This window comes from Corvus kubaryi, unplaced genomic scaffold (assembly GCF_017639235.1).
Source record: "Corvus kubaryi isolate FWS band 111438036 unplaced genomic scaffold, C.kubaryi_AGA036_p1.0 37266, whole genome shotgun sequence".
NCBI lineage: Eukaryota > Metazoa > Chordata > Aves > Passeriformes > Corvidae > Corvus > Corvus kubaryi.
Window position 1 is genome coordinate 2,699,431 of NW_024581081.1, and position 27,398 is coordinate 2,726,828.

At 41.1% G+C, this 27,398-nt stretch overlaps 1 long non-coding RNA gene across 1 annotated transcript; it reads right to left on the reverse strand.

Moving 5' to 3' along the window:
* Positions 1 to 2,968: 2,968 nt before the first annotated feature.
* Positions 2,969 to 20,995, reverse strand: LOC121663148. Its single transcript, XR_006015545.1, has 3 exons — positions 16,180 to 20,995; positions 15,279 to 15,532; positions 2,969 to 3,054 (listed from the first exon to the last, which is right to left on the reverse strand). It is a non-coding gene; the product is annotated as an uncharacterized LOC121663148 (long non-coding RNA).
* Between the last annotated feature and the right edge of the window lie 6,403 nt (positions 20,996 to 27,398).

Sequence of the window (27,398 nt, forward strand, 5' to 3'; positions counted from 1 at the left end):
GGCCAAGAGAGGGAAAGCATTCTTTCAAACCCACCTGAGCAATCCAGGATTAGAGATTTTGGCAAATATACTAAAATATATTGAAGAAACAGATTTGATTTGTAGCTGCAAACAGTTATCTTTTTCTGAAGGTGAGTTTTCATAATAAGTATGCATATTCTTCCACAGCAATGTAAGCAAACACCAGCAGAGCCCCAGCCTTGCCTTAATTATTGTGATACATTTTTGTGCCTTGTAAACAACTATTTATTGCCATGTTTAGATCAAGAAGGTGGGAACAGGGAACTGTGACTGATTAAAAATTTCAAAAATTAGAAAAAAGTAAGACTAGAATCTTAATAATGAAGAATATGGTCAACAGAATGACTTTCAAGAACAGGGTTTTAAAGAAAAATATAATATTCAGACACATGCTCTGTAATTTGGATGAGCTCCTGATCTTGCTAAAGCAAGTAGAAAAATTGATTTCTTAATGTGACATGTGAAAAAAAGAAACATTTCTATGCAGCGTCCTTGTATTTGGACAGGAATTTTTTTTAAAAAAAGGTTTCAGTAAACCCATTGCTTTTTGGAAAAATTAAAACCTCTCTCTTAACAACACAAACTGAAAATAAATATAGTTTTGCTGGAACCCTGGATTTTTTCAGTGTGTGTGTGATAGAGATAAACATAAATAAAGTAAAGCAATTTCAATAAAAAGGAATTAAAAAGACATTTTACATCAAGTTCTCTTTCCATTGTCTCCCTTGACAATAATTTCATGGTATCTCTACTTTCTGCCAGTTTATGGCTGTGACTTCTCTTGAGGAACGTCAGCATCCATAAAGGCTGAGGTTTCAATGTTGCCTTTTCCTGCAACAAACCATCTACTTCATGACCTGCCCATGTTACTAATAATTCAGGATAAAGATCAGGCAATGGACGTGACTCCCTGGGTTCCTCATGAACGTGGAGTTGAGCAGAAGTGCCAGTGCCAGAGGAACTCCTCCCTGACAGCCTTTGGAGGGCAGCTCATCACATTCACAGTTTGATAAGCATTGCCATTCCACTCTCACCTCCCCACATAGATGCCACATTACTGCATTTGATTAATTACTGCATTTAAGTTTCACAACATCTCTGCAAATGGAAAATTTCTGTATCACCTCTATAAAGGGTAAACTTAAAGACAGGAGTGGCTGCAGTACAATTTATTTGGCTAAAGGTAGCTATCCATAATAGATATGACCACTACAAACATGGCCACCCTGCGGTGGCCAGAAAGAAACAGTTCCCTCTGAGGCATGTTTATCTCATCCTAAGACAGGAATGAAGTAAGTCTGATGCACTGTGCTCTAGACATATTTCCTTCTCTTAATTTCTGGCTTCTGGAGGGAGACAGATGTGACAGTCTCAGATATACAGTAGAGTCATCTGTGATGAGGTGATCCTCACATAATTTCCACCCTACTTGCCAAACTCAAAGAAAGCTTCCACTCCAAGTGAGATTTGTATCCAGGTCATCCAAGTACCAAACACAAGCAAACCAAAAAGAAATCTTTGTCCAGTACCACAGAGCACAGGTGTGAACAGACCTTGGTGTATGCAGTGTGGCATGTTAGGAAAAAGAAGGACAATGATGGGAAGAGGGGAAAGAGAAGGATGCTATTTTAGCAGTAGGACTTCCCTCAGAGGCTCTTGGGCACCTTCACCACAGGGAAATGGACATCTCCTCTTTCAGCCTCACACACAGCAGAATTCAATGTGCGCAACCTGGAAGCCACGGTGAGTTCCAGTAAAATTTCCTACAAAGGAGGAGAGACTTTAAAGCCTCCTGGCTGTTATCACAGCAGCTTAGTTTCAAAAACAGAGAGCCAAAGAAAATCAGGGAGCCAACACTTAAAGGCCTTTGAGACTCTCTTCTGTCTCTGCAGCTCTTAAACAAAATGGTTGGAGAGACTGTGTGGCAGGGAGTTTGTCCTGGGCACAGCCCTGCGACTCCTCGTGGCACAGCCAGGCAGTAGGGATGGTCCTGGGCCGGTCCATCCATGTCTAAAACCAGGCACAAGTTGGCGCTGTTCTCAGCAGATGATCCATGTACCTGAAGTCATTTCTCACCTCTAAATAAGCTTCCTGGGATTCAGCTGAGCTGTTAGAAGATTGCCATGCTGCTTTTGTCACCTTGGAGGAGTGGCTACCTGGAAACAGAGTCTAGACAATATTAAGAGAATAAAAGCGGGTATTTATTGAGGGCCTTCAGTAGGTACACCTTGGGCAGTCAAAAAGCCTCCGAGGGGCTCCACCCAAGATGGACACTGGGTCACGGATTTTTCACACTTTTATAAGTTTGGTCCAGTTGCACATCAGGGTTAATTCTCCAATTACAGTTTCAGGTAATGAAATTACCCCAAGTTTGTTCCCCCTCCCCAGAGGCTCAGTTTACATATTTCAGGGCCTGGGACAGCAAGGTGTCCTTGAGTCCAGGCCCAGAGAAGGTTTGTTATGTCTAACCAGAATGGGAGAATACTAGCTAGCAGGCTAGGGAGTTTTAGAATTACAGACTAAAGGAGTATAGGACCTGTAAAGTATAAAAGCTAAGTCCTAAGGCATCACTTCCTCCACTAGTGGTGTCCAACGCCAGCAGTACTCAAGTGCCCTCAGGAGCATTATTGTTTCTGTAAGCAATAAGAGGAGAGAGTGAGCTTTAGGAGTTGGATATTTTATTATTTTTTGTCTGTAAGAAAGGCTGTTTGTCATACTCAGGTAAGGCAGACATAAGATGTTGCTTAACTATATGTCACAACATATGAGTACAAGCCAGAGGCACAAAAATGTAAGCCTCAGCTTTGCCTTTGTTGCTACCCCCCATCCCTCTACCTTCTGATAATTTTTATGTAGATAAACATTAATTTTCTCTTTTCAGTCCCTTTACTTTGTTTCCTACTATTTTTTTTTCCTGCCTTCCCTGTTGCCAAAAGAATGCACAATTTTGCAGAAGGATAAAACCAATTTTTGATTGCAGACAAGAGGAAAATCCTGCACGGACTCATCTTTCCCCTTCCCAGCCAAGGAGACCTGAAAGAAAGTATGAATCATCCCACGTGTTTGCACAGCCATGTCAAACCTACCTGGATTTGAGGCATGGTGCAGAGTTTGTGCTTTGTTCTGATATTTCCTGGGCAAAGAGGCAAAAGGCAGTTTGGCCAGCTTTGCCCTCATCTCACAGCCAGAGTGAAGGACCATACCTCTTGGGAGAAACCAGCCTTGCCCTGTCCAGGGTCCTAGTAAGGTTCATCGCTCCCTTTTGGGAGCAAGAGAAGGGTTGAAGAGACACCAAGGGCCACCCACCTCTGAGCCTTAGGTCCCTTCAGGCACTCTAATCCCTTCTGGTTTTGAAGGCTTTTCCTACCATCATATCTGCCTACCCTGTATTTTCTTCTCTGCTCCTTTTCTTTCTCTCCTCCTGCCCCCTTCTAGCACCCCCTTTCCAATAAAATGCGGCACAGGGAGGCAGAGCAGTCTGGCACTGGCCTTTCAATATATTTAAATACCAGCAATTCACTGAGCTGGAAAATTGTAAATCTGCAATTTTATTGAAAAAGGTGGTCACCCCGTTCTTTGGAGCCATGTTCAGAGACAGCATAATAATTAATGGACCTTTATGCAACACAGAAGCAAAGAATGGCAAATTTATTAAGACTGGTAAGATGATATTTTTAATTTCTAAGAAACCAGATTTCCATATCTAGTTTTGCTTATTGTTACGTGAAAAGAAAGGCTGTTAAAACCATCCTGTGCAGGTAAAAACATTGTCATATAACCTTTCTTTTTCCCTTGAACTAACACGGGTGAGGACAGCAACTGGCACTGAGGGATTAGTAATGTCTTCTAACAGTGTGCATGAGATGCCTACTCTGCACCATGTCTAGACACCTTCCTTAGCATTTCATGTAACAACATTTCAAACCAAACCAGAGACAGACCAGTGCTGTCAGCACAGCTCATTTTAGTTATAAAGGGCATGCTTACTTGATGTGCTGCTAGGAAAGTTAAGCAAGGCACACAAACCATAAAAAAAGCTTTCAAGTGGGCAATATAAAAGGGGAAGCAAAAGCCACCAAAGCAGAAAATAAAGGTGAAAGGCTTCAAAGGTAGGACAGGAGTCCCTCACATAGAAGGGGAGTATAAATGAAATGAAATAAAGCTTGTCATCATCCTTTTTATAAAATGTGGGTGGACCGATGTAGCTGTAGTGAATTATGACAGTGCTGTGAATTATGTGTGCAAAGAGTTACTAGACAGATGACATAACCCCAGTATAGGGGACAAAAAGGCCACAGAGCTGTACAACTGGCCGCAGAAATATGGAACAGGTGATGAGAGATGAAGCACCATCTTCTTTAGGAAAACCTTTTTGAATTAAGGACATGGTATGAACTTAGAGCGGAGCACCTCCTCCAGAATAACTAAAACTGCATATCGTTATTCTGAAAAGAATGCTTTCTCCAAATTAGCAAAGACACTTTAGCAGGAGCATGTCTTCCAGAAGAAGTCCTTAAACAACTAAGCCCTGTGAGTAAATAAGTACTGTGCAGAGAGGATGGGGAATATAGCAGCTCTAGAGCAAGCTCTTTGTTGCTGAGGGCCACTTCCATTTTCTAGAAAATTAAGACTTCCTAACACCCAAATGAAATGGCTGGCTGGGGTCTGACACTTCAGTGCTCTTGGAAAGAGTTCTGCCAAGTAAAGATAACTGAAATGCCAGGTAAAAAAAGACTTCTTCCACCCATTCTGTTCTCCTTATTCTGGCAGTTCTGCCATTCAGTCTCTGTAACACATCCATCATTCAGGACCTGAGTTATGTGCTTAGTCCCTCATTTACACAGCAAGCCCTGCAAACGTTGAGCATAAGGGTGTGAGCTAGTGGTATCTGTCAAGAGAAACTATTAATCCAACCCCATGATATTTAAAAATATCTAGATATTTAAAAGTAGAAGAGCACTTCAATTTATTTCTCTACCTATAAGCTGCATAATTTAGGAATATAGCCTGTGGACTAAAACAAGATCATCTGCTGTGAGCTTGGAAAAACAAATTATTATTGCCTGTTATCATCTTTACATAAATATTTGGGAAATTTATATGTTAATGTTGTATCTTGTCAAGGATTCTCTCTTCTGTTAGCCCCACAGCCTCTTCAGGTTCTTATTTTCTGTGCTCGCAGTAGCTGCATATGGTTATAGCAAATCAGGCCTGATGAACCACAGGCACTTTCACACTTGTTTCCATATCTGGGTGAAGCACTTGGTGAGAGGAGCCACTCAGGCATATGGCCTGTAATAAGCTGAGCTCCAATGAGTTGGAACCTCCTGCTTCAATGGCTATTTGGCCATTTGTTTTCTTGCTGCAGCACTTTGATTATTTTCCTCCCTTTGACAGAATGATGAAAGCAACCAGAGGGTTTATGTACCACCTCCACCAAATGTTACCATATTCCAATAGTCAGGTAGAAAAACAGGGAGATGATCAGGGGAAAGGTGCCCACTGACTCGTCCTGAGGATTGAAAGCACATATTCTGCAGAAAGAGAGACTAATGTAGACGCAGTCAAAACTTCCCAAACCACCTATGGTGGCTTTTGGTGATCTTTCAGCTGAGGCTGTCCATGAAGCAACTGGCACTCTCAGTTTTCTCTCTTACACCAAACTGGGACAATTATTTTTACAGTACATGTCTTCATTAATTATTACAGAATTTAGTTTAGAAGCACATCAGCTCAAAGGCATTTGAATAGTTTAATCCATCTCAGTGAAAAGTATTACTTATAGCAAGCAGGTGACAAACCTAGTACAATGGCAGAATAAGAAATAAAGCTGATTTTTTTCAAACGTGTGAAAAAAACAGGTCTTTGCACAACACAAACATACAACAGAAACAAGCAAGAAAAAACTAAGCTTTATCCCTGGCCTAAACAATCCCAAGCAAAATAATTTCAGAGGAGAATTCAAGGGGACTTCCAGTAAATTAGTTCTTGTTTCTTCTTCTCACGCCTATATCTTAAGCACACAAGCTAATCAAATGTTTATTGCTACTGAAGATACAGGACAACAGCTGTGTTGCCTTTGGAGCCCCAGGACAGCACAGAGAGAATTCTACATTTGTCCTGATTGGAAGCAACTGAAAAGTTTTACATCAAACTGTTTTGCAACCGAGAGGCGAGCTTTCAGTTGCAGTGAATTATTCATTAAATGGTTCTGCTTCCCATAGAACATTTCAATTTTTCATTGAAAACCTGAGCAGGCAAACCAAGAAACTGCATGAAATACTTCAGTTCTGAAGAGCCATCACAGCACTCCAGAGATCCTGTTCTGTTTCTTTGTTGGGGACTTTGCCTCTCCACCAAACTCCATTTCCCAAATACACTGGCCAGGCAGCAGTGCTGATGCATACCTTCCCACCTATGCAAGAAAGGAATTCTGTTAATTATGGAACATGTAATGAAGTCAAGGACTCATCACTGTGTGTTTATTTGTTGGGACTTGAAATCTACCACCTAACTCAGTCATTGTTTCCATTGGATAGGGGGGAAAAATGCATGAGGAAAGGGCAATGTGGAAGAAAAATGGGCATGGATCCTTTCATCCTACTCAACTGCAGCAGTTAGTTTGTGCAGGAAATGAAGCAGAGCTACAAGGCCCTCCAAAAATAAACAGGAGAGTCACTGAAGTATGAGAAACCAATGAGCAGAAAAAGAGGCCACTTGGTCTTGCTCAGTGACAGCCATAGGATGTGTCAGACAGTTTTCATAGAGATGTCAGCTCAGCACCCAGTCTAAAAGCAAGGTGAGAGTGAAAGTGAATACGTAGTGTGAGGGTGAACTTACACCCAAGTAGGACCACAAAAAAGTACAAGGAAGAGTCAGAAGAAAACTCTTTGATATCCTCAAGCCAAGAATATGCATTGAAAAGAAAAGCAACTTAAAGTCAATTGCTGACTGTACTTGCTCTCTAGAACAGATTGCTTTTGATTTCTCCAACCAGAATCTCAGCTGGTCTAACTTAGATAGCTGATTTCTGTAAAATTCATGCCCATTTACCTGTTGAGCCTCTTGCCCTTAGAGAATTGGCATATTATCTAAGGTGAAAAATACATGCTTTGGCTATGCTTCTGTTCAAGCAGAAAATACCATGAGCTGAAATCTTCAAAACTGACAATGCTTCCCCTCAGCTATTAAGAAAACAGAGGTAAAAAGTCAGTTTCACTCCTGAGATCAAAAGAAATCTGGCATTTAGTTTTGAAAAGAGAAAGGAATCATCTGATGCAAGGTGAAGAGTAGGAATGTTAATGCAGGGAAGTTCTTAAATGTATCTGTAAAGAGGATCAGAGACAAACATGCAAAATGAGTTTGACATATTTCTCGGAGGGAGAACTTATGAATGATTGGATGTTTGAAACTTGGTGTGATGACTTTCAGAACCAAAAGATCAAGAGACTCTTGATCAAGGGAATCTAGGAGAGGCAGAAAGAGAAGCATAGGTGAAGGAATATAAGCCCATAGCAAAATATCTTTCTTTCTGTGTTTCAGGCCCTTTTTCTCTGTGGTGGGAAGGAAAGGTCAGAAATATATGAGCACCTGTCTTTGAAAGATGGGCAGCATCTGCTTCAGCATCAGAAAAAGTCTGATTTGGGCTCTAAGGAATAAGCCCTGATCAATTCTTATCTGAGTGGTCCTCATTTACTCATCCTTCTGTACAAGAGAAGCTGATCAGATAAGGAAATGCCAAACAGGATACCCGATTATAGCAGAAAGCCTAGATCTATGGGATGAATTAGCCTCTTGATTCTGTGAGTTACATAGAAAACTGGAGAAAGATAAAGAAAATTATTAGATGCTGACAAGGAATTTACTGGATTGTTTTCACTACACCAAGTGATTAACAAGGCACAAAGTTCGGCAGTGCTTCTAGTGCTGCTCCAGAAAAGCCTGGTATATGGTCTCCCCCTAGCTTAGTGGGCAAGTTTGTCTGTGGATAACGTGGATGGCTTGGTAACTGATAGGAGCTCAGTGACCATACACAGAGTAGCACAGTTAGAGATCCATGACTACCCTGCCTTTAATCCTTCATTTTCCCTCGGTATTGGTAATGCAGGAACTAGTTGTAACAGCAAAGAAGTGCCTAGCATAGCTGGAAGGGCATGCACCATCCCCATGTCCTCCGGAGGTCTTGTACGAGGCTGATGCTGTGCATAGGTGCTGCCTGCCTGGCTGGCACCTGTTGGCTCTGTCCCTGTGCCAGGGTTCACTGGCTCAGCTGCTGCAGCTGCCCACAGCCACTGCTGTGCCCATCTTTGATCAGCTGACCAAAAAATGCCAATTGCTATTGAGGCAGGCAAGAACATTTCTTTCTCCAAGACATGAATGCTAGCAACTGTTTTAAAATTCCATGTTGAATATTCCTTTGTGGTTGAGTGTGCATTCTGTTACTTGCAGTATCTGCTTAGAAGTATTAAAGCAAAATGTCTTTGTCACTTTTGTCTTTTTGTATTTGACAACTGCTGATGTCATTTTACTTTTGTTTGTAAATCTCAGCCTGTTTGCTGCTGAATCACAGAAGAAGGCAAGACATAATAAATATAGCTCCTATTCAGCCCAGAAAGTTGTGGATCACTGGCATGACAATCAGAAAGGGAGTCTTTTTTAACCAGCAGTTGCAGAACAGAAGGATCCTGTTTCCTCTGCAGAATTCCCCGTCACTCACAAGCTTCAACTGATGTGGGTTGCATTCTCCAAAACAGAAATGTGAGTATCAAGAGTCAGTAGCAGAGACTGCCCTATATATGGAAATAGGAATAGAGGAAGCCCAGCACTCCCCATACAGGCCCCCTAAAGCAGCTGTCTGAGGGCAGAAATTATAAAATGCAATACAGGAAGCTGAAGTAGAGAAGGATGACTTTCATACCCATGTTCTGATTTTGAGAGGTTTATCCCTCATCCTCAGTATTCCTCAGTCTTTCAACTGGCTTGACCAAGGCATGAAGTATTTGAACCCTTGTTGGCATTTTTAAGTTTTAGGAAAGTTCTGCAATTGCTAAGACCAACACACTTCAGATTCACCAGGAGACAGAAGCATCATAGGACATGACTGTGTATCCACATGATGTTCAGTCATTGCTACTTGATTCTCTGAGACTGAGAGGACATGTCCACACAGTGTGTGATGATAGAATTCTTTGAAAATTGGCAGGCTATAGAGTCCACGGAGCCATCCTTGCAATCAGAGAGTCAGGTGAACTAATAATTATAAGAGGGACATTGAGGTAATGAATGAAAAAACCTGAGAGTAGGACCCTACCATTCTGTTATTGTGGGGAATACAGGGTTTTCCAGCTAGTAACTTGAGGGATGGAGTGAGATAACAAGATGTCTCTTCCTCAATATGAATTAAAGGCTTTCTTGGACCTCTAGAATGAGAGCACAACATGACTTGGTGATATCAGCCTTTTTAGAGACACCATGTAGACCTTCCAATATCCTTCACCAGCACAGTACAAAATATTTTCTTCAACTCTAATAGCTTAAAAACATCTATCACAAAGTTCTGCCTGTTTTCATGAGAGAAGTGGTGTTGCTGACGTTCTGTGGGGAATCACAAGAGGGATCATGGTGTGCTTCTGGAAAAGGCTGGTCTCAACAAGCCTAGCAGTGGATCAAAGCATAAGATGCGCTGATAATGATCCCTGGAATTAAACTCTCACTACCAAGAGAAGTGTCTTCATGTGTTTTGGCTTGAAAACATTCTCTGTTTCTCATGGCCAGGTTTTTTTCACTGTGAAGGATTCAGTGAAGCAGACAGCAAGGTAATGTACAGAGACTTCCTTCAGGGCACAAAGAGCAAGAAAGCATCATTTCCAAAACCGTAGTTGGCCAATCACCATGGCACAAGGCTGTAGCACTAAAGTAGACTCTTCTGCATGCACAGCTAGCAAGATAGTGCCTTTGAGGGGCTTACAACATCTACTATTCTCATCTCTCTCCTTTCCTCTCTTTGAAGTTGCCTCGCATACAATACAGTGTTATACAGTGCTGCTACTTCCAAAGGCTATTCCCCTGAGGAAGACCAGAAAGTCATTCTGGTTTTCTGCATTTTTTTTTTTTGCATCCACAGTAATTATTCAGGCAGTAATTGAAGGGACTTTGAATATTTATTAAAACTACATCAAAGGTGTAGCACTGTTTTTTCTTTCTATATGACCCACAAGGAAACAAAAAACGCCCAGATAATTCCATTCAAGTTCAGGTTATTTAGTCCCATAACTTTCATCTGGGTATTTTTTTCTAAGTGGTGATAGACTGGGTTTTGTTGTTCTTCATGGCTAATTTAGTTCTCTGCATGTGTTTCAAGCATTTTTCTAAGGAGCTACCTTTTTTGTAATGACATTGACGATGAAGTTTCCTCACCAATAGCCCCTCTCTGAGGTCCTGCCCTGTCTGAGGGGAATGCTGCCAGACTCACAACTTCTTTGTCCGGCCAAAAGGTACACTATAGCTTATTATCTCAGAGAAGAATTCCAGAAGGATTGAAATCTGCAAGTTTGCCTACTCTATGTGGGCATCAAAGAGAGGCTGATCCCCTGTCAAGCAAGAAAGTTAAAGCGATGAGAATATCAGCCCATTAAACTACAGTGCTAGATTTGATTGCAGAGTAAGCATGGATAAACACATTTTATTCACTGCAACATGATAGCTTCAAATAGCTATTCCAAATATATGTCTGAAATAATTTCTCTACTCACACTCTAAAAAGGTGTCATTGTCTCAGTGCCAGTGGAGCATACTACATTGTATACATACCTTTTTCATGGCTATGACATTAGTGGACGAATAAGCACGGTATTAACAGCTGATTTATTTATTTATTTATTTAAGAAAAATCCATGCATTGAATAGAAAATCATTAACATCAACTGGTCTCAGGGCTTTCTAACTGCTTATACTTCTTAAAAATATTCATACATTCTTTAAAAAGAAATAAATATATGGTTTTGTTGTTCAGTGTGAGCTATGATTTTCCTTTGTTACAGGTTATGGCAGCAAATTGAAATAGAAGCCATTCTGAACTCAAAAGGGAACTAAAATTACAGAAATTGAAAATTTTTCTGGCATCTGGTGCATCAGGGACCTCAGTATACCTTGTCTGGGGCTCAATATTTTGGTTATAGTTATATAGTTAAAACCCTTTTAGCTTTCATGGCATAGAACGAGAGTTTAGCAGAAATGCCTCCCACTGTCTGTCTACATCTTTCACAGTGCCTGGTGTTGGAGTATTTTACAAATTTATTTCCCTCCAACCCCAACCACACATGAAAAACAGAGGATTTTGGCTGTTCCAGCATGTCTATTGTGTTAGTGTTCTTTCCTTATGAGCATCAGCTTGGGTCATAAATGTGGTTCACTTCATGTTACTGCAACTGTGGAAAAAGTAAGGAGGTTTTATCCTTGGTATTTGGTTTTGCTCCTTTGAGAGGACAGATCTTCCTGTTTTAAGCTTTCTTCCAAATAGCTGAGATTCATTAACCTCTGGAGCTGCCTTTTGTGCTGGTGCCTCACCAGCCTCAAGAACATAAGGGATTAGATTTGACTAGACATCTAACTTTTTTGACAGCTGTGACTGGTGGAGCTGAATCTCACTCTAGGTAACATCTTCTGCTGGTTTTTATTAGTCAGGGCTGATTCCAACTCTCTTTAGCACACCGTTCTTGCTCACCCTGCTGTCTGCTCTGTACGCGTGCCACAACCAGTTAATTCTGTACGAGGCACATTCTTTCTGCAGTTCTACACTGTATTTTCATAGGTTTTGCTGCCTGCACCAACTGAAAACTATTAAAACCATAAAGCGCTTCAAAACAAGCAGGTGTCAAAAAGAAAACTCTCTTCTAAGTATGCCCCTTGCTGCTGGCAACTATTACTTGCAGTTACAAAGCAGATGATTTAAACTTTGTCAAGCTGTCTACCACATTTCTAAAGTACCTCCTTCCTGATGGAGCTGTAACTTTTGCTGTCCTGTACTTCCATTCAGGGTATTGTTTTCATGCTCCTTCTGTTAACATATCTTCTTGAGAAATTACTCAGGGCCAAGGCATCTGACAGAGGTCTGCTGCTGCTAGTGCCCATGTCTTAACTGATTGGCACTTAGTCACAGGGGTTGCTTGAGCTTCTGTGACACACCACAGCCACCAGCAGCCACCACCAGCTGAGGGCTTCCCCATCTCCAGCTTGGTAGTCACAGGTAGACCCAAGGACTGTAGCATGTAGTTTTGGAAGGTGGTATCAGCAAGTAGCAGGCAGTTTCCTGAACAGACACTGAGCTTTGCAGTTTCATTCTAGTCTAGTATGTGCTTATTAAACCCTTTTGTGCTGATGTCACAGTGGGTAAATAGAAGATAAGATGGGTGTTGAGATTGAACTATTTGAAATAGCATCCATGTCTCTGCACAGGGTTGAACTCCGCTGCCTGCATTGCGGCCCTTGGTCCCCTGCTTCTCTGGATTGGGGAATGTATTGCAAGACATTACAAGCCTCCCCTCGAGGCTCCCACCCAATTGATGGTTTGGGGTTATTTTTGGGGTTTTTTTTACTTTGGCTTTGGCTGGTTGTTTTGGGTTTTTAAAAGAGGCAATAAAAGGATGGCAAGTACTCAGATCTTGTCATGATGTTCAGAGAGAGAGGAATCAGACTTCAACCCAAGAATGGGGTGTTCGGGTGAAAAGTTGTCTGTCCTACGGTGTAGAAAACACCACTGTTGGGAGTAAATATACAGACTGATATCAAGAGTCTTGTGACTCTATAATACAAGGCCTTTGAGTCTCTGATACATGTTATGTAATGTAAATCCAAAAGGATTCTGTTGATGTCATTTCTGAGGGGTCATTTTTAGATGCTGTTTTTAAATACAGTTGTGTTTTGACAACTTAGAGATAAATCCTGTGCTTACAGAAATGATGGGTTTACCCAGAGTAGTGTAAATTATTTTGATGTACAGTAAACCTTAGTTGTTATTCTAATCAGGTTGCAGTACATTTGATATATAACTACAGTCCTCCATTTACACCACAGCATGCAAAATTGTCCTCATGTGTGTGCATATTTATACTTATAAATACACATGTACCCAAACAGTACATACAGGTATATTTATATGCACACCAAAACTTTATTTTATACACACAAGAAAATATAAAAATATATACACATAAGCAGATGTATATAGATCTGTGACCTCTAGTGACCTACAATAAAGAATTACAAATTGGGTAGAAAATAAAATACAATTTTTGTTTTGTTCTTTTGTCTAGGATGGGTTACACACCCTGGGACTGGAGATAAAGAAAAGCATATTTTGCAGCACAGAAAGGAAATGGTTTGATGTTTATGGATCACTACTGTCAAATTTGTACAAGTAAAATACAATACACTGGATATATATACACAGCAGCCCCCTTCATGTTTAAAACATTCTAGAGAGCTTAACAAGTGATAACCTAAGATAAAGCTGCTGTTGGGTCAAAGAATGAATTAAACAAGTTTTGCCTTTAGTCTTGACATGAAAGCATTTACAGAGCCAATGTTCTAAATCTCTGCTGGCAGAATATTCAGAGGTAGAAAATGATAGAGCACTTAAGATGCACAGGCCCTTTCAGCTATGGATTTATAATGATATTTCTGGAGAGCATTTGTAGAACACAAAACCTGACTTGGGCAGTAAGGAAGTAATACCTTAGTTGGATATGTAGGGCCTGGAAATTCGATGTGCAGCTGGAATTTTAAGAGCTAATGAAAGCCTGACAATAGCTCACCTCCTGGGGGATGGACAGGAACATTATCTGACTTGGTGAACCTTCCCTCCCCCTTGCTGCTTTCTTAAATTCACTTAACTAGAGGCTTTTCTTGCTTATACTTTGCAGGTACGCTTCATGATTATGCAACTGCCAGGCTGAATGCTCCTAAATGGGTATCACTGATGCAATGGTTCAGTCATAGTTTGTCCAAGAAAGTACTTCCCTTATATCCTCAGTGAATCAGCCCGAAGCAGGGGAGAGGGGATCTTCCCTCTGTGTCTAGCAGTGTATTGTGTTGCTGTCATTGTGTGGATGGACACCTGTCAGCCAAGATTTAGAAAACTGGAAAGATCTGGGTGGATGCCCCTTCCCATACAGAATAAAAAATCTGAATGATGGTTATGGCTTGCAGTTGTTCCTCGACTGATCCCAACAATCAATCCAGCTCTCTGGTGTGGGCCATACCCTGTTATAGTCTTGGTCTATTACATTGTATTAGAATGAACTATTTATCTCTTCTTGAACATCAAACGTGCTTTTAAATAAATTGCATTCACTTTTAAAAATTCTGGTTCATGTGTAAAAAGCCTCCAGGAAAACCAGAGTGGGTAACAACAAAGAGAAAACTCTGAGGATGCTTAGAAGTAGCCAAGACTCAGGTCCCAGACAGAAGCCTTTCATCATTACGAATTTTTCATTTGAAGTGTAGAACTATAGACTAAATTGTCCTTTACCCAAATTTGATTTTTTTGAACAATGTGTTTCAGGATCATTCCAATAAAGAGTGAAAGTGGATGAAATTGAAAGAAAGTGGATTTTAACTGCTTAACTTCAGACTTGCTATCCAAATCTCGATTGCCCACACTCCATCAGCATCTTGACTTTTGTTTTCCTGTCTGTAAGCTCTACAAATACCCAGGATTCTGTATTCCTGACTGCACACAAAACCTCTTTCTGAGCGTCTACAATCTAATGAGATTCTAAAAACAACATGAACAAACACTTGTCATAGAGTACACCATACCCATAGGGACAGGATCAGACACCAGACAAAACAGAGAAGCACTTGCATTTCCTATGAGACACTGCTGGTTAGGAAGGGACACGTACAGGGTCTGTGCCCTTGGCATCCTGCCAGACCCCAAGCACATTATTCCATGCAAGGGGTCCTAACCTTGGCAAGATATACTAGCCTAAGCACAAGGTCTCTCCCCTGGGCTTACTTATCTGCACACAAAAATGCAGTATGAGTGACCAACAAAATCAGAAGAGGGCTCAAGCGGTAAGGACATTCATCTGCACTCTTGGAGATGTTGGGAGTTCAGGCCCTCTCACACAAAGGACAAAAATTTGGACCAAAAATTGAACCTTACAAATCCATTCCTTTGTGTAGATCCCATTTATATGCCCAAGATCCATGTAAGGTGTGGCAGCACCTTTACTCAGCGCATCATTTAATTTTACCTTTATAAATGGCTATAAGGGAGTTTGCCTGACGAGCAGATAAGGCGTGGCAGCTGATGGCAGTAACTCATTACCACTGTAGGTGAAGGGGCTGCACCACACATCTCCTGCCAAGGAGATCACTTCTCCGTGGTGTAGAGCCAACCACTCCATGATCATGCTGTCCAGCGTCACTGGATATAAAAACTGCTTAAAAGCCTGCTGCTAATATGTACTGGAGGTTCATTGCAGGAGTCGGGAAAGCTGATGTCTGTCTGAAAACAAACACAATATATGTTTGTAGTGGAAGTTGTAAACAAGGAGGCATGCTGGGTAGGTAGCCTCAAGCTAGCAGAATTTTTTAAAGATCTTGAGACTTTACATTACTTATAGGCTGGAGAGGATTCATTGTTTGTGAAACAACAGGCAGCCTTTGTGTTACGCCTATTGACATAGTGAAACCTTCTTGGAGTGAAATTTGCTGTAATATCCTGCAGAGATTTCCTCCTAAATTCTGAGTTTCTTAAATATTCTGCTCTCAAGCTTGCTCCTTCTCTCACATGAACATTCTCTTGCTACGCCTCGTATGGCGCATGCAACACTTCACAGTGAACCAAACCCCATGTGGTGGGAGAGAATTATCAAGGGTGAATGGTATCTTTAAAGAGAAAATTAGTAAAACATTCATTCTTATTAACTCAAATAAAAGCAAATTTCATTAAAGCGCTAGCAAAGAGTGAAATAACTGTTATGTACATAAAGTTGGAGTGATCTCTGCAGAACCCAGCATAAGCTAAAGATGCTACTTTTATAGTATTATCAGAAAGCAGGGAACAAAGCAAGAAAGAGTACTGAAAGACTATTTCGTCCTCCAGGAAAACAAGACAAAATACTGCGTCCTAAGAGAACAGTGTGTACTCACTGTGATCCTTTATCCTTCGTGGCAATGTGAGAGCAGTCAGCAAGGGCTCAGTGGGCGGTATTCCATTGCATGTAACTCTTCTGAAGTCCCAGATAGCACACCAGAGATTAACACAGCCCATATCAGACTCAAAACTGGGTTTTCATTTTATTTATTGTAATTTATTGAACTGCAGTAGCCCCTAGAGGCTCTTAGTAGGACTGCTGTCCCATTGTGCTCCATGTACTAACAGGAAAGGACAATGATAGGACACTTGGGCACTCACTTGGACTTCACTGGGGTCTGGCACAAGCTCGGAAGTCTTCTGTACTTCCTTTCCAGAGACCAGCTTCATGTCCTCTTTTGTATGTGTCACTGAGTTAGGTACTCTGATAAAGACCCTCAAAGTTGGTGGAGTTACTACTACACACAGCTTGCTGTTTGCACCAACTCATCTTCACCTGTTGCAAACAAAAACTCCTTTGCCAGAGGGAAAAAATGACCCTGCCACGTTGTAGATGTGCTTCACAACAGAGATCTTCTATTAGCCAATCCCAAGAGCTAAGGAAAAACAGCAACAAAAAAAGATAAGAAGGCAAAGCTAGCAGTACAGCTGTCAGAAAAACACTGGGATAGTCAAACAGAAGCTTCAGTCATTCCCTCTGGGCTGGGAAGAGAGATATCTTGTCATGAGGAGCTGTTAAGAGAAAAGTAATTAAAAACTAGGGAAAAAAAAAATAAAAGGAGACCAGCAGGAGTCTGGATGGATGTTTTAAATTGATAGACTTACTTTTCTTTATGTGGGGAAAACGATCTTCTTTTTTTTTTTTTTTTTTTTTGGAAGAGGGTGCTGGTGTTTCTTTTTTTACTTTGCCTGAGTCTTGAAGCTATAAAATTGCTCAAGAAAGGATCTTCACTACTAAATAGGCTTTATACAATATGGAAATACCACTACATACTTCAGGGACAGGGACAGGCAAAGGATGGAAGTAGATATGACAGTAATGCTGGATCCCTGCCCATTAAACACATCTGAAAACAGCCTCTGGTGCAGCTGGCACTGGCTAATAGGCAGTTTAACTTTCTCAGCACACTGTTGAGTCCTAAATCCACTTTGAGCAGAGTAAATGGTCTGTATATGGCTCTTTCCCTCCATGGCATCCTGATGTGTTTTATATAAGTAATATTTTATTTTTATACTAGGTTTCTTCTAAGGATATTAAATAGTTTTGAAAAATTTCCAGAGCTCATTAAAAAGTCTTGCAAAATCAGTAAATATATTTTATGTTCAATGCAATCATTGAAGGCAGTATTGCTTCTATCATGGAGATTCATCCTAAGGTGGATTTGGTGGAGTACGTTTAAAATCCAGAGGAGGTCTGACATTCTGGAACAACACTACTCAATCAGCTAGGAAAGGACGTCCATGACAAAATCACATGTATCAAAACGACAGCAAAGAAGGCTCTTGTTTTCAGAAGATAATCTTCAAAAATAAAAATGACAATGTAAAAACAAGTCTTTCTGGTGAATCTAGTTTGTCTGAAACAATCAAGGAATTTTGGCAAGAATCATAATTTTCTCCATAAACCAAAGACTGATCCTTTCAGCACCTGGCTGTGTCCTGATCCAAAGGGATTAGGGCTTCCTAGTCACCTTTCAACATCAGCTCTGCAGAGTTCTCCTCAGTGACTTTTTCTATTGCAAGTCTTTGCCTATCAGCATTTACTGAGGCTGGATGGAGCTCACGCCTCAGATATTCAGTTATGGCAATTTAGCACCAATTCCTCTGCTGGCTGTGACATGAGGTTCTCAGAAGGAGATGTAGAAAGCACCTCCTTGTTGGTGTTTTTCTCAGTAGCAAATCAAGGTTTCTGGTTTCTGCTCCTCAAAGATAAGTACTGGAAGAAGAGGACATGACAAACAGGAATGAGCAGGAAAAATCATCCAAGCACAGCCACGGGAAGGCTGTAGTTAATGAGTACAAAGTGTGAAGGGTGAAGAGTAAAGTCTGACTTAGCAGTGTTTGTTAGTGTGTTGCTGCTGCAGACCTGGTATAGACACATAGGAGATTAAGGAGACAGAATACAGTCCAAACACAACTACTTTTTCTGTAGCTATCTTTCCTTTTCAATTAAAGAAATCTAAATAAATGCACTTTTCAACATTTTAGCTCCCTAGTAGAGGCTCAGCAGTGGAGGGGAGGCAGGAACCCCTGTCAGTCTGCTGGGGGCCATACCACCCTGCTGGTTGTGGAAGAGAACACACACACTGCCTGGAAAGGATGGTCCTTGTATACGTGTTGCACAAAGCCCACTGCATGCTCAAGGACCACATTTCATACCTTGAACCATGGGCTCAGCCAAGCCTTTGTTCTTGCTGGGAATATGATTATTCAGTTTTTCTTTGGGTTTGATCTAAAGACTGCCTGCACTAAGGTAGGGGCTCAAGGCAGGAATGCTTAGAGGTTTCACTTACATAAAAAATGGGACAGAATATAAAATAACACAGAAGGTAAGCACTACAAACAATCATTTATCACATCAACATGTGAAATGGGTGGTATTAATAGCATGCCTAATATTTTCATTATCTCAGAAAAGATGCCCCGGAGTGGTATAACTAATGACTGCATTGCATTGTTATGTAGATGAAGCTTTGAGCCAAAAAGTTGGGTGGCACTGTTCATATTACATTTTTCAAACAAAGAAAAATCTACCCTTGCTTTTAGCCTCTCTATAGGACTAATTTTTTTTATCCTTAAAATCCAGAATGATTGGGGCTACCCTTCTTCCCGGTATGACCAAGAGCAGTTGCAATGTACTTAGAGATGCAGGGACAACCTTAGGATCCAGCATCTCTGGATCCTTTCTCATGTGCCTACCACAGAAGGAAGTCTAGCTTGACATAGTTTTTTGCACATAAACTGAGCAAATCCTAAATATTATAGTTCCACCCCTACCACTACCCTGGTGCCTCCACTGGGCTTCATAAATTTAGTTCTTTCAGAGAAATGCTGTCAGTAGGAGAAGAAACCATTTATTGTAGGGCGCACTTAGAGCTAGCCCAGAGCTAGCCAAAATATCCCCAGCACCTGGTGAGCACTTAGGACCTGCATAGTTTCCAGCTCAGAGGGAATTCACAGAGCTCCAAGACTGTGCCAATTGATTTGGTGCACCACTGCAACTTGAAGTTGAGAGGAGCCGGCAGTATGTAATATAATAATGTATTTTCCTTGGCATTTTAAATTTTCCTTCAGCCCAGGCTCCATAGCTAGTTTGCACAATGCAATTAGCAGAATTTGTTGCTGCAATTGGAGTTTGCAGTAGTGCTTCAATCAGGATATGTGAGGCACAATCAAATCTAATTCATTTTTTTCCTGACTGTATGGACTCCTCAATGCTAGTGCAAGAAAAGGATTGTAAAAATCCTTTTTTTTTGTCACCACAGTAAAAGCTCTGCCCATGAAGGCATGCCAGGTGTAAAAACAGCAGCCATTTTGCATGGTCAGTTCTAGAAAAGCATTTAACTTTGCAGAGTGAGAGAATGCAACATGGGAAATTGTGGATTTAATTCAGGCAAGTATCTTTTGTGATAAAGTAGTGGGTGTAATCCTTAGAGAGAGGTTCTACCATTTTAATCACAGCAGTAGGGTGGTATGACTCTGCATGTAGACGAGCAATAAAATAAATTTTGAGAGCCTGTTCTGAGCTACCACATTCCTATGTTCTCCCTTTATGCTTCTTTTTGCAGCCCTCCATGAACTGGGATGAGTTATAACATAATGTTAAAACTTCGATGAAGGCAGAATTTGCGGGCGGGGCATGCAGAGAGATGTTTGTATAATTTGGGAGGGTGCTCTGTAGCTCAGATCCACTCCTTCACTTCTGGCTTGTAAATAGCAAAAACATTTGTTATTCAGTTTTCAAAGACAGCATAATGTGTTGGTCTATCACACTCTGTAAGCTGGCTGTCAATAGGAACTGAAACAGCCCACCCCTTCATAGCTGGAAAATACTAAATAGCAAACTTAAACTATCAAAACTTACATGCTTGCTTTTTTTGTTTTTCAGGAAACAAGAAAGAATAAAAACTTTGAAATTGCCTTTTCCAATAGATATTCTTTTATGCACTGATACTTAGAAACTTATTGAATATTGCCACTTTCTAGCTTCATTCACTATATCACCATTAGCTTTGTGCTCTGAATAGCGTGGTTAAATCATTGTGAAGACTGTAGTTAAATTATTAATGTTGCCTTGGTTGCTAATCCAGTGCTGACTGCTTGTTACTTTGGATTGTGTGGCTGGCTACAGCTCATTGCCTTTTGTCCCTGTCTACCCAGGGTACCATCTCTAACCAATTACCTAGTCTGATGCTTTCTTCCTATTCTTGCTAGCTTTTCCTTTGACATCACAGCAATAGTGCTAATAAAACCTGGATTGGACCTGGAATAGGGAAGCTACATTTTTGTCCATGGAGCAAGCCTAGCTCAGTCTGGAGCACAGTAGTCTTCCCTGCTTCACCATGTCAGACCTTGGGTGAGATGGTGAAGCGGAGTAATTAATGCTATTTCTGCTACTCTCACCTACACCCAGGGAGGTAAACTCATACCACATGGCTGAGGTCACGCTATTAACTATTCCTTGTACCCATGGAGGCCTTCTGGATTTGAACCAGCAGCCCTCAACTGACTCTGCAGCCTGCACAAATTCCTAGAGCTATCTAACTACTTTGCCATGGATTGTTTCAACAGTATCCAAAGTAAGTCATTTAAACCAGTGGAAAGAGCCAGCTGGGAACTGATTTTTTTCTTGTGGACTATTCTGCATTTCAATATTTCTGGTTCCCAGTTAGTATAAAAACTATTCCTAAAATAACCATTTTCTACAATTTCCAGTTCTTAAAAAAAAAAAAGTCAGAAATGGATCATTTTAAAATATTTTCCTCTGAATAGCTTCATTTTGGTTTTTTATGACATTCACTGTTGTAATTGTACATCTTTAGTATACCTAATATTATACACAGATAATATATAGGAATTGTTTACAATGGTTTAAACAACACATCAAAATGAAATGCCCCAGCATTATATTTTGAATTTTTTCCATAAAAAGTAAAAAATTGAACTTCTGAAAAATACTCTGATTTATGTGAAACAACATGTTTAGTGGAGAGTTGGTATTCATCTACTGCTACCAATATCTATAGGCAATATTTGGCATACCATAATATACTTGGATGTTGTTTTTTTTAGAAATATCAGTCAGTGCCTTTGTTAACATTCACAGGTTAACCTGACATACCCAGAGCATCAACGGCTACTTACTCTGTGGGTCTGAATCTTCTCTCTTTTCTATGGTATCCTCAGGCTTGATTTGGCTGTTCTCTGGCTGTGCTGGATCATAGAATGTTAAGGGGTTGGAATGGACCTTAGAGATTAACTAGTCCTAACCCCCCTTCCATAGGCAGGGGCACCTCCCACTAGACCAGGTTGCTCAAGGCCCCATCCAACCTGGCTGTGACCACTGCCAGTTTTGGGACATCCACAACCTCCCTGGGAAACCTATTCCAGCGTCTAACCACCCCCACAGTAAAGAATTTCTTCCTAATATCTAAGATAAATTTTCCCTCTTTCATACCTATTATTCCTTGTCCTATCACTACAGTTCCAGAGGAAGAGCCCAGCTTCCCTGTAGGCCCCCTTCAGATACTGGAAGGTTGCTATGAAGTCTCCACATAATCTTCTCTTCTCCAGGCTGAATAGTCCCAACCCTGAGATTAACTCAGTTGGTTAGAGCATGGCACTAATAGTGTCGAGGTTGTGGGTTTGATCCCTGTACAGGAAATGCACTTGGGAGTTGGACTCAATGGTCCATGTGGACCATTTTAACTCAGAATATTTTGTGATTCTTTCCCAGCCTGTCTTTGCAGAGGAGGTGCTCCAGTCCTCTTATCAACTTCATGGCCTTCCTCTGGACTTGCTCCATGTCCTTCTTATGTTGAAGGCACCACATTGGAGGCAACTGTATGCAGTACTCCAGGTGGGGTCTCACAGAAGCTGAGTAGAGGGGCAGAATCACCTCCTTTGACCTCCTGGCCGTACTGCTTTTGATGCAGCCCAGGATGTGGCTGGCTTTCTGGGCTGTGAGCACACTGCTGGCTGATTTTGAATTTCTCATCAACCATCACCAAGTGTTTCTCCTCAGGGCTGCTCTCAATCACTTCTCCGCTCACCTGTAGATGAGTCTATGATTATACCAGGGACACCACGTAGGAATCTTGCACTTCTCTTTGTTGAACTTCATGAAGTTTTCATATGCCCATCTCTCAAGCATGTCCCTCTGGATGGCATTCCTTCCCTCTAGCATGGCGACTGCACCACAGCACGTGATGCCATCACCAAACTTGCTGGGAGTGCACTCAATCCCACTGTCCGTGTCACCAACAAAGACGTTGAACTGTTTTGGCCCCAGATCTGACCCCGAGATGCATCACTCATCACAGTTCTCCATGTGGGCAATGAGCTGTTGACCACTATTGCAGATGTCATGGCCCATGCCTGCTTTCCAACCCTTGGGAGGCAGAAGCACAGATGTGTCCACTGCAGTGGCCTAGAAGGGACCCTCTCACCCATGGGGCACTGGAGTCCAGGAGAGTATAGCCATGAGAGCTCACCACAGGGATCTCCTTTTTGCAAGGAAGGGCTCATGTTAAGAGGGCTGCCTGTGTTTCATGGCCCCACATAATGCCTGCTTGTTCCTTTCAAGTGTCAGAAACTCATGATCTAAGTGGAAGAGGCCTACACTGAAGTGACTTTCTATATATGTACTACATATGTATTTCTTCTTTTATCCATACCTATATAGATGTATTGATATAAAATCCTCATTGTATTTAGATGGTTTTGCCCATATTTGACGGAAAAGAGGTTACAGTGAAACACTAAACTGTCTTATTTGCTTTCCTATATTATGATGTTATTCCTTGGTGTAATTGGGAAACAAAAATTAGCAGCTTTTGTCAAACTGAAGACAGCTGAAATGCAGGAAGGAGAACAAGCCACATCTTCCAGACCAAAGAACATACGGCTGCCTACCACCACCATCTCTGCTGCCACAGAAAGCCACCCCTAAGTAGCCCATACCAGCCCAGCAGAGGCACAACTCTCCTCTCACCAACCTACTTGCAATCTGCCTCTGGGGAGGGTTGATCTCCTGTCCAATCTTGGCAGGAACCTCAGCAGGGGAAGCTTTTGTACCAAATGTGTCAGGCAAGCCAGGCTGCTCAATTTCAGAGTTTGACCTAAAAAGAAAATTAGCAAAAGGCAGCAGACAGATGTATTGCCTCCAGCTACTATCAAAGATCCCCTGTTTGACATCTGTGTCCATACAAAGGTCTTTGCCGTAGATATGGAAGCAGATGCCAGGCCTTCTTGGATCTTTTGCAAGACAGAAGACCTTTAAACTTGACTGCCTGCTATGTCTTAGATGCACTTCTTTATCATGTGTCTGTAACAATTTGCTGCTTATAAAGTATGATAGCACCAGTAAGTCAAGTAGCTCTTTGCTTTGGCTTTCTTGTGGAACATCATGTGAAGCCCATTGCTTTCAGCAATCATGTCAGAACAGCTTTCTATGCTGGGAGAGAGTGAGAAGAGCATTTACTTGTAGAGAGGCAGGAGCAGGGATTCATCCCAGAGGGAATATTTGTTTTGTCTACACCACAGAGAAAAGCTATTCTTGAAAAGAATGGCTTACAAAGTATAGTTGAATTAATGATGAACTGAGCTTTCCTGAGTGACAGGAAAAAGCAAATGATATTTGCTATATCTCAGTCAATGTTATTTGCTATCTGGTAGTAAAGAGTTCATTCCTATCTGTATGCACAGTCCAGGTCCAGGAGTCATCCTGATCTCCGCAGCAAAAGCCATGAAGGGTTTCTCATTGGTGCCAGTGAGAGCTCTGAACTGGGGCTCCTCACTAGCCCATTACAAGCCAAGTCAACTCAGGAGAGGCCAAACAAAAGATCTGCTTTGGGACCAGATGAGGGAGGAACATTTATTTGACTCTCTGTTTCTTAAAAAAGAGCAGGCTGAACTTTATGACAGAAGGAAAGAAAAAAAAAAGGAAAGAACTCACTAGTACATAGCATTCAATTATATTTTGGCTAAATTTTACAAGAAATCTGAAGCAAGACTGAAACACTGAGTGCCATCAATTAAAAAAAAATTATTAATGAAAACTCATTATTTAAAAAATCATGAGTTCTGGCTGCATATCAGTTTGTGTCTTCCTTCCTCAAGTTTGTATCTCTTGCCTGAGTTAAGTGAAAGATACAGCATCCTCAGAAATAATGAAAACTGCAGATTTTTTGGCTATCTTCAGAACAGACTTTGGAAGGCTGAGCAGAAAGAGTGAGACCCTGTCAGTGGCTCTGTGGAGAAGAGACAGCAATGTACATTCACCCATTTACACATCAAAGAGTTCATGCAAAAAATAAACATTCTAAAATGTTCCAGCACTTAGGGATTTTCCATCAGAGCTCTAACCAGCCACAAATTCAAATCCATAGGAAAACCAACACACTATATCAACAGCTTACAGAACTGCTTTTCCTGTTCTCATTATACCTTTTCTTTCCATCCATAAATGTATTACAAAAATTAAATCCATTTAATGTTCCATTTTTCCCAGTTTTCTTTCTTTCTTTCTCTACTCAGAGTTTTTTAAAACTCAGCCCAGGTACAAATGAAAAAAGGATCATGAAGGTCTGCCACTGGTGCTTGCTAATTTTTCTGAAAACAAGGAATGCCTTGAGAAGAAGACTTAGCAAAAACTGAGAATTGACATACAAGGAATCTTTTTTAGAGTAGTAAAAAGATAAAATTTTTAAGAGAAAGAAGAAAATGAGAATGCTTTCTTTCCAAAACATTCATATGAATTCGCTGACATGGAAATAATTGATAATTTCCCTGTTTTGGTGTTTCAGGCAACAAGACTGAAAGGTCCAAGAAACTTGGTCATTAACTGAAGGCCTCATTTCATATTCAAATGCAAAACATTCCCTACAGTATATTTCCTGCGATAGGTTGCTCTTTTTACACATATAGTTATCAGTGACACCTGAAATATGTGACTACATCTTTCAGTCCCTGAAGGCAGTTTGTTACAAGTATGCATGTTGATAATGTCTAACATGTATTTATATCTTACTTCCCAGTGCCCAAAAGGCACCTAAGTCTTTCCCTATAAACAGCACTTAAATACAGTTAATGGATGCTAGCAGCTGTTTTGCCATGAAGTTCTCTTGGGCCAAGAAGGCAATGCAGACTTTAATTATGCAGGTCATTGTGGAAAGCATTCCCAGAGCCCAGCGAGATGTGTCGCTTATGGAAATTTTGCGTTTGCACATATCTGAGTAGGAGCCAGTTTTTCCCCCTGCTATGAGGATGGCTTATTCACATTTGGGCCAAGGCATGGACTGGGGTATTTAATTAACAGTATACCCAAATCCTGTTTTTCTGTTCTTCTGAATGTCATGTTTTCTTCCTTTTTTCCTTCTCCTTAGGGAATAAGAATATCTCTTGTCTTAAAAATAACCTCAATTTTACAAGACCAGATAATCTGGGTAGCTCGGTGAGTTTATTTTCTAGAAAACAACAAAATGCAGAGCACAAATGGAATTGCTTTAACAGCTAGCAGGACAGAATCTGTGTGAAATTTCCCCCACTGTCTCAGCTGTTCTCACTATATGCCAAATCACAGTTTCGGATGGCTGAAATAGATTAATCTCGCCAAAGTCTCCAATCAAAAGATTTTGATTTGGTGTCTACAGAACAGCATACTTCACAAAAACAAAAGCTCCTTCCACAGTCTTATACAAAGCCCAGAGAATTTGGATTTACAGATTAAAAGCATACAAAGTTTCAGAAAACAGGGGTGTATATAATCAAAAGACTTAGTCCTGTGCCAACTAACATGACTCCTGTCAAGAACTGTTTTTTGGGAAAGCAGAGAGTGTGACCCCATGGTTGACACTCAAAAGTCCCCTCACTCTGATTTTGCACCAATAGGGAAAAAAAAAAAGTATAAATTTGAATTCCTTACTGCCAGGTATAAGCAGTTCATCTGTCCAATCTGAGTATATTTCAGCCTTGCAGATTTTATTTCTAGAGCACATCTTCTGGTAGCCTGCTGAAGTGCTGAGTGGCATGTGATACTCTGTGTGTGTCTTTCCATTCACATGGTCTCCTCTGAACCCATCCTTTGGGATAACTTAAAACACTACAAACCACAGGGGCACTGGGACCTCCCCGTTCCCCTTGTAGTCTGAAACTCCAGACTGGTGATGGACAACATTAATCCTCACACCACCAAGTGATTACCTGGCACTCAGGAAGCCCACAGGACAAAGCATTCCCTGTCTTTACCAACCTGAGGAGGATAGCTCAGCATTAGAGAGCTCCCAGAGCCCGGGACTTTAAGAACCTCTCAAGATGAGTGAGGAGGAGTGGTGTTCCATGGGTATGCCTAGATGGAACCTAAAGCACCAGGCAAGAGCTGTAACTGCAGGGGAGTAGTGTGGACTTCCCAGTAGTGTGTAACCTTTGGTTCAGGAAGCATCACAAGTGATTGTCTATGCAGACTCCTCTTTCACAAGCTCAGAAGTGTTTCCCTTAAGTGATGGACAAGTACCAGTTTCACCTCAGTAGCTACAAGCAGCCCACACCCAGCTCCAGTAAGCCTCTGAAGATCTGTTCAGCACCCTAGTGACTATGAAGCAAGTGATTTTTCCAGATATTCTAGGTTTTGGGGTGGCTTGTTTTGCAGTGCCTCTTCACCCACTCCATTTCAAAAGGTTCATCTCAGAGCCTTCAAATAACAGGGACTTAATTACTGTCTATCCATATTGGATTTGAACCAGTGACCCAGAGATTGGATTTTAACCAGTGACGAAGAGATTAAAGGAACCATTCCTGATCCCATGACCCATCTCCTGAGTCCAGCAGTCCCTGAAGAATGCAATTCATTAACTGAACTGCTTTTGCTGACTGTATTTTTCCAGTGCCTCATAACCTACATGAAATTACAATATTTCTCCCATTCTCACTATATGCATGTCAGATACTTACTCCAGTTATTTTCCTAGCTAGCCTCATAGGAGTTGTGTAAATGACATTATCAAAATTGCATCTCCCTGATTCATTATTTCCAATTTTATAAAATAGCTGAGTTAGT